Below are 8,798 nucleotides of genomic sequence, written 5' to 3' on the forward strand. Positions count from 1 at the left end.
CTACCAATTAATTATTTTTCTACATATGAAACTTTTAATATATAATTTAATCCGACAAAATCGCAAAATAAAAGAGCAAGCTAAATTGTTATTTAATTACATCACAAACATAAACTTTAATATTTGAGAGCTACAGTTATTTTTTTTCGACCCTTACTTTTACATAATTAAACTAGAAATCTAATGAACAAAACAAGTAGGTAAATTCTGCTTCTTTTTTTTTTGTTGTAAAGTTGGACAGGGTTTCCTCCAACATGATTCATCTTTACGTGATACATTGACCCTGATTTCAAGCTGCTTTTCTTTTCGGTTTCGCGTCATAGTGTTTGTCGAAACAAGAACAAACTACAATGCAGCAGTTGTTCGATTTTCGAGTTGGCTCTCCTAGAAGGGCTGCCTGTCCCCAGCTATCAAACCTCATCTGCTCAGGGGTTCGTACTTGTGACTTTTCGGTTCAGCTACCATGAGGTTAACCATGCTGACTTCCTTTAAAATATTATTAATTATAAATACTGGATTATTGATCTCATTCTACTTGTACCGGCAAAACATGTTCATGTTTGCCAGGCTACAGTGGCGTAGCCAGGGGGGGGAGTGAAACCATCTGGTGCCGCACCGGGTGACACCCGATCTCGCTACGCCAAAGCCAGGCAAACTGCTAGCACGTCCGGTCTGAATAATATGGATCGCAGTGTGTTGATCACGTCAGACTCTCCACTAATCAGTTTTTATGCTGTGGTTAACTTCGGGCTACACGCTATTTCGCACTAGAACACAGCTAGGCTTGGTGGATAATGTTGCAAGTCACATGTTGGGGGCGGTGTGGTTGGTAAGGATAGCGCGTGATTGCTAACTCTAATAGTTATGTGTTCAGACCCCGAGTTAGTATGGCACAGCAGTCCATTCAGGAGAGAAAACTCCGGAATTCCAACAACTGCTTTCTTGTAGTTTGTTCTTGGGCGGACAACGTCTGTGGAGGAAAACCCAGAAAAAAAGAAAAAGTTGGCTAAAGTCGAAGTCAATCAGTCAAATGCGCATAACATGTTAACACGTAATACGTAATTGTATTTTAGGAAATCCCTCCCAACAATTAAGAACGAAGAAAAAGAAAGTCACAAGGTTGGGGGAGGGGGGGAGTGGTGGGGTTATTGTTTTGTACAACAATATTTTTACCAACAATTACTAACCCAACTATTTTATCTACGGACAGGGTATCTCAGTTTTTAAAACACGACATAGAAGATAAAAATAGATACTTTTTAACCCTTTTTAGAACAATTTCAGCCGGATCGCGACGAAGCCAATGTCCAGTCAGGGCATAGGCTATAGGGACCCATTGGTAACATGCAGTAGGCAAACCTATTCTCAATAATAACAAACTCTCCTCTCCTACATATGTTATGTTATAGTTAACCGCTTCGCTGCTTAATGTTTTGCTAATGCTGTTTATATTTTACATGGAAATGAAACATGGCCTTGGCCTAGGCCTAACTAGAACAGCCGTGCTCAGTGGCAAGTCAACACGAACTTTGTCTGGGCCTAGTAGGCTATCAATTGTTCACTAATTTGTCAACCCGCTGTAGTAGAAACGTTGATCATATTCTTATCACAGCTACCATTGGTTCGTTGTTTACACTAAATTTGGTTTCACGGATAGCGCAGTTTTTAGGTTAACCTGTAGCGTAGGTTAACCTGTAGCTTAGGTTAACCCTAAGTAATTCATTTACGGTTAACAACCAAGCCTGTTTGCCTATTTTAAAGCTTAAGAAAACTTAATAAAATGTGTTGGGAAATCCTAAGTATTGTATTCCAGCCAGTGGCGTAGCCAGGATCAGAGGCGTAGCGTCCCTATCCGGCGCCCGGGGACATACTTTCAATTTGGCGCCCCCTTGGGAGCAAATTTTTGTTTTGCACCCCCCCCCCCCTCGAACTTTTCATTTGCACCCCCCCCCCCCTCAAACTTTCGATGTGCACCCCCCCCTCGAACTTTTCATTTGCACCCCCCCCCCCCCTCAAACTTTCAATTTGGCGCCCCCCCCCTAAGATCGGCGCCCGGGGACATATGTCCCCCCCGCCCCCCCCCCCCTCGCTACGCTACTGGCCAGGATCGTCTCAAGGGGGGGGGTCCAATTTTTACCCGGGGACAAACTTTCGATTTGCACCCCCTCCGTCAAACTTTCGATTTGCACCCCCCTCAAACTTTTGATTTGCACCCCCCCCCCTCATACTTATTATATATATACCGAGGGGTCTATGGGGGGGGGGTTATGACCCTCCCTAACCCCCTCCCCCTGCCTACGCCACTGATCCCAGCGCTAGTTACACACAGTGTGGTCAGTACTATGCTCATCCGCCTTTACTTTCCTGTGATTTAGGTACTCATTAGAGCCAGGTGGACTCAGCGACGTTCTATTGACACAAAACCGGGATTTGAACTCGAGGCTTTCGGGTTAGCAGCCGTATGCTTAACCATACGACCGTTTTTTTTAATATTTCAGTATCTTTGCTATATTAATTGCATTAACTTCACTGCAGCTACCATTTGTTTTTTATCTTTTTCTATATTATCTACGTGTTTAATCTCGCACTTGTGTAGAGGGTAAAGTGCAGAGATGTTTACTAACAATGTAGGTCATAAAGCTGTTTACATGCATTGTCTAAGGCAAGGTAACTTATGGTAGATAAATGAATGCAATCAATAGTATCGGGGTTTTCTAAATTTTAGGCTTATATGAAATGTTGTAAACATGTTTCTGTGTATAGTAGTCATGTGACTACACTTGAGCAGCCTACAATGGCTGCACGATGTTTGGTTAATCTGCTGGTGGGGATACGAGTTTTGTGAAGTAGATTTAGTTGTGGCTAACTTTTTATATAATACTGACGTGTGGAGAGGTTGGTTGGAGGTTAAACTCTACTAAACAACATGAAACGTTAGCTAATGCAGACGGTAAAATTCCCCTGCTGTGTACGTAAAATGTGCATGCCAACCTACATTACGTAAACCTCTCACACACTAACACACACATAACACGGCGTCTAATATGTATTACGGTAAAGCAGACTCCAGATATAGGCTAGTCGATAATCTACACCGAATCGCATGTTACTGTGGCTTACTATCATTAACATAGTCCACTGTACACTTCTACTAATTAGGTGCGGAATTCCTGAATTGGGGAATCATACCGAGTGAGATGAGCATTTAACATCGGCTTTATAAGTACGTAAAGAATGTCATTGTAAGCAAAGTAACCCTCCCCCCTCTTATATCCACAGATGTGCGTGTAGTATGTTGCTGTCAAGGGCAGGACGAAAACCAGCACGTCAGGTCAAGGTTAAAGGTCGAGGGTGAAATTCAAGATTGTGCAGACAAAGACGACATATAATTTTCTTGAGCTAGACTAGTGTTTCTGTCAGACATGTTCTACAAAGTTTACGTAATATCGGGAAAATCCAAAGCTACTATCGACTATTTATGAGTAAATGAATGTTCAAACCAGGAGAAGCACGCCCGTATATCTGCTTGTGTCGTTCTGTTTTCTTTTCATAAAAAAACAATTAGATCTGTAATGACGTCAGTATATTATTACGGTTATAGCAAATGTTTTTGTCGGTACGGGTGTCAACTTAATTGAGAACGAATGGAACTTAAAGAAATATTTGGAAATAAATATTTTATAAAGTTAGTATCGCCTTACTTTTATAGTTTATTTTACAATTCTTAGACACTTAAAAATAGAAAATAAGCACTAACAAAAAGCTAAAACGCAAACCTTATTTTTTATCTGAGCAATAGGCTACGTAGCCTATGAATTACAAGGTTGGTCGAACAAAATATTTTAATTTTTATCGATCAACACTTGAACACTCAGTACTGTGTACAATTTTGCTTATTTTAAAAATCAGTTATTGATTTTTAAGTGTTTAAAAACAACAAAAAATCAATGTATCATAACGTTATTCTTGATGTAGTTTCTTCTATCAGTTTAACCTAACGATGTTCTATGGCCTAGTTGTCCGATTACATATTCTTATGAAACCGACTGCATCATCTATTTATAGACAACACCTGCTACGTTACATAATTAGTGCAGCTGTTCGTTGTCTAGGAAACTCGAGCGTCATTGAAAGGGCTAATGCAGATTGGCTGTGCCATAATTTTTTTTTTTAAATAATGGTATAGATGACACCTAACATTCAGTTTAGAGAACAAGCCCAAACCATATGTTGCAGTGTTTCTTCCAGACTTGTTTCTCTGGGGGTTAGGGGAGGGGGGGGGGGGGCGGACTAAATTTTCCGGGGGCGGGGAGGAACGCTGGTCACTGGTAAAAGTATATATTTTATATAAGTTCTATTTTGTCCGCTGGGAGGGGGCGTGGTAAACTTTCTTCGTGGGGAGGGGATACCTGGAAGAAACTTAGATATGTTGTATACGTACAAATAAATCAATAGCCAGTATGACGTTATTTTTTTTTTATGTTGTTAGTGTTTTGAAAGATTAAAGACTATTTATAGCTTAACACCTGATGAACTCTATTTCATCTGTGTTTTGATTTTTTTGAACACGCTAATTCATCGCTCGCTAACCCAAAAATCTCGGATCCTGTGCTCGATGTTGTAGATTCAAGTCAGTAGAATGTCCCTGAGTCCACTGATTGGTCCTTTACTTAAGGAAACTAAGGCGGCTGGGAATTCAGTTGATGACACTATCCCCCAGTAAGTGAAACAGATGAACTCTACTTCATCTGCCCCATGTGTCTTAGACACTAACGAGAAAATATGTTAAATTACACTGCTTACGTAAAGAAAGAGCGTCACAAAAAATGGTAAAAAAAAAGAATCGTTTCTGACGTGGATTGTAATGACTGACGAGGAGCCGCGTTGGTTGTTAACAGTCTTTATTATGTACAGACGCCATCATGCAAAGAGAGAGAGAGGAGTGGCCAGAGACAACTATATATAGATAACAACATGTAAGGGACATCACTCAAGATAACAATATAAATATAATACTAATACAGAGAGTGAGTTCCCTTGACCTCACAATTAACTCAATCTATTACATCCCTTTACCCTTAGAACACAATAACACATCTCTCAATAGAACAATTGATAGTATCCTAAAATCACCAATTATATTGTAACATGAACACTATGGTAGATTACATCCTTACAAACAATGCACAATATGCCACAACATAATCAAAATACAAAACAATAATGTCAAAGTCCTTTTGACCTTTAGAATCATAGGTCTAACTTATTTGGGACTTTGATTGTCCTGCTTGACCTTCTCAGTGGCTTCTGATTTGGTGACTCAAGATTCTGACCATCTGGATTCTCTATCTCAGGAGGTCTAGGATTTAAATCATTAACTCCAGAATTTACATTTTCTGACTCTAGACAACTTGATTCACTCATATCAACAGAACTTGGTTGTGGAACAAACTGAGTTGGTGTGAACTGTTCAGATTTGGTGGGATTGACAGATTCACACTTATTATCTGCACAAGTTATTTTTAACTTTATAAGACACAGGTCCTGTACATTGAACAATTTGACCTGGTATCCATTTTTCCTTTCTCCCATAGTTTCTTAGATACACATTCTCATTAACACCAAATTCTCTTTCAATGAATGTTTTGTCATGATTTAATGGAACTATTTTTGAATTGGCATCTGAAAGTATTATGCTATTATTCAGATCCTTAACTGGCATAGATTTCTTTGATTGATCAATTTTCTCAGGTAATCTGATAGTGCTTTCCTGGTAACCAAAAATACTGTTTAAAGTAATATTCTGGACCATATCACTTGGCAACTGTGATCCAGTATTTGAAGTGGGTGTATTAAATGGCAAAAATCTTTTTTTCTTTCTTTTGATGTTACCCTTTTAGTTTCTTTAAGTGCTAATGATGTTAGCAAAGTTGTTTGATGATCACATTCCTTCTTACTAATGTATTCTCTTTAAAACATTTGAGATTGCCATATCACCATAATCATTTATTAAGTTACAAATACTTTGTTTAGGCAACTCTGACTGATAATGGACTGCATCTTCTCCATCTTTTATATTATCTTCACAAAGGTTTTAATTTCTTATTTTATATGGCCTTAAGTCATCATTCACAGACTTTTCAGGCCAACCATTCTTACAGTACTCATATACTTTTATTAAGCACTCATCTTTTTGTGTTTCTCTTTTAATATCATTCACATTTATATTGGAGTTATCCATGATAGTGAAGAGAACAAATACATCTTCTGGTACATAGCTCAGGCTTTGGTTTTTTAAAGGTAATCTACTCAGACTATCTGCACTATTCTCAGATCCAGGTTTGTATTTCAATTCATAATTGTATGCAGTTAGTGTGATAGCCCATCTTTGAATTCTTGGTGAGGCATGCTCAGGTAGGGTTTTGTTTTCTCCAAATAAACCTAGCAATGGTTTATGATCTGTAAAGATGGTGAACTTCCTACCAAACAGAAACTTATGAAATTTCTTAACACCAAAAATGATGCCTAAGCCTTCCCTATCTAACTGAGAATAATTTTTCTCAGCCTGGTTCAAAGATCTACTGGCAAAAGCAATGGGTCTGTCACCCTTCTCATCCATGTGGGACAAGACTGCTCCTACACCATCTGGTGAAGCATCACATGTCAATACAAGTCTTTTCCCTGGGTCATAGTGAGTTAGTAAGGTGTCAGCAGACAAAGCCTCTTTTGCTGTATTAAAAGCAGCTTCTTGTTGTTTACCCCAGTGCCAAGTTGCATTTTTCTGTGGCAGCTTGTACAGTGGTGATAGTTTACCAGACAGATTCCCTATGAACTTTGCATAGTAATTTATCAAGCCCAAAAAAGCTCTTAGTTGTTGGGTATTTTCAGGTTTGGGTGCTTCTTTAATGGCTTTTGTTTTCTCAGGTTGAGGTCTGATACCTTGCTTGCTTAATATATAACCAAGAAAACTAATTTCTGTCAGCATGAATTGACATTTATCTTTGTTTATCTTTAAACCTTTTTCACCAACAATTTTCAATACTTTATCAAGTGTTTTAAGATGTTCAGTGTCATTCTTACCAGTTATGTACACATTGTCAAAGTAAACACAAACATTTGGAATATCCTTAAAAATACTGTCCATGACAGCTTGGAAAATTCCAGGGCTAGATGATATGCCAAAACATAGTCTTTCATATTGGTAGAGTCCTTTATGTGTGTTTATTGTCGTATAGACTTTTGAATCTGGATGCAGTTCTAGTTGAGTGTAAGCATGACTAAAGTCTAATTCAGTGAATTTGTCTCCTCCTGCCAAATTCAAAGAAATTTCCTCAATGTTAGGTATAGGGTACCTATTTAGCTCTATTTGCTTATTCAGTGTAGTTTTGTAGTCTCCACAAATTCTTATAGAACCATCCTTCTTTAACACTGGCACAATGGGCGTCGCCCAATCGGAATAGTCTACCTTCTTTATAATGCCATTAGATTCTAATCTGCTTAGCTCATTTTCAATTTTATTCCTCATTGCATAAGGTGGAACTCTAGCTTTGCAGTATCTTGGATTTGTGTCTTTAATGCTTATCTTCACTGTTCTATCATTTAGTAATCCTGAATTACCAAAAACACATTTATTTTCAGATATAACTTTATCTAGTGAAGTAAGACTAGATTCTTTTACATTCTTCAATGAACAAATACTCTCCCAATTTAACTTAAGATCACTTAACCAGTTCCTACCTAGTAATGGCGGTCCATTTCCTTCAACCACAAGAAGAGGAAGTTTAACACTTTGACCATTATAACTTACATGAACCATACACTCTCCTATTACCGGAACATTGTCACCAGTGTATGTTGTTAGACACTTGTGACACGGCTGTAGAGGCACTGATCCTCCTTTGACAGCGTCAAAATCTTTCTTTGTTATGACTGTTAGAGATGCTCCAGTGTCAAGTTGGAAGCTGATGCTCTTACCGTTGATATTAACTTGTACATTGATGGGAGCATGACTTATTGATTTAACAGAGAACAGGTTGAAATCCGGCTGCAAATCAATTTGAGCATTTTCACAGGTAGAGTGGTTCATTGGTTGAGTTAGGTAGTCTTGGTGAGAGTTAACATAGTGCTGCCTTTGGTTGCGGTACTGTCTTGACTGGCTAGATTTAGCAACAGACGAAGACTTTGCAAAGCAGGCCTTGGCAATGTGACCTTGCTTACTGCACTTATAACAAGTTGCTAACTTGAACTTGCACCGATGAGATGCATGGGGACCTTTGCATCGATGACATATTTGATAATTATTACTAGATTTAGATCTAGGATTTGAACGAGCAGGGTGTTTAGCATAAGTTGGAATGCTCTGTTGGGGTTGATGTTTATTGACTAACCTGCTGTTTACTGCATGGATCCCTGAAGGCGTCAGAGATTTCGCCGCATCTGATGACTGCTGGAATGAAGTTGCAAGTTGTATTGCTTTTTCCAATGTTAGATCTGACTCGAGCAGCAACTTTCTTTGAATATCAGGGCTGTTTACACCTGTCACAAACTTTTCACATAGTCTGTCAGACAGCGTGTCTCCGAATTCACAAAATTCACTTAAATGACGTAAAGCAGCAACATATTCTGATATTGACTCGTTTGGTTGACGAGTCCTACTGTCAAATCTAGCTCGACATAGAAACTTTGATGGGGTAGGCGCATGGTGGTCTGTTAGCAATTTGCTCAGCTCGTTAAAGCTCTTGGTATCTGGACTAGCTGGTGCGCATAAGTCCTTTAGTAGCCTAAATTGTTGAGGCCCT

This window comes from Physella acuta, unplaced genomic scaffold (genome assembly GCF_028476545.2).
Source record: "Physella acuta isolate Inbredline_101_S28 unplaced genomic scaffold, ASM2847654v3 ptg000167l, whole genome shotgun sequence".
NCBI lineage: Eukaryota > Metazoa > Mollusca > Gastropoda > Physidae > Physella > Physella acuta.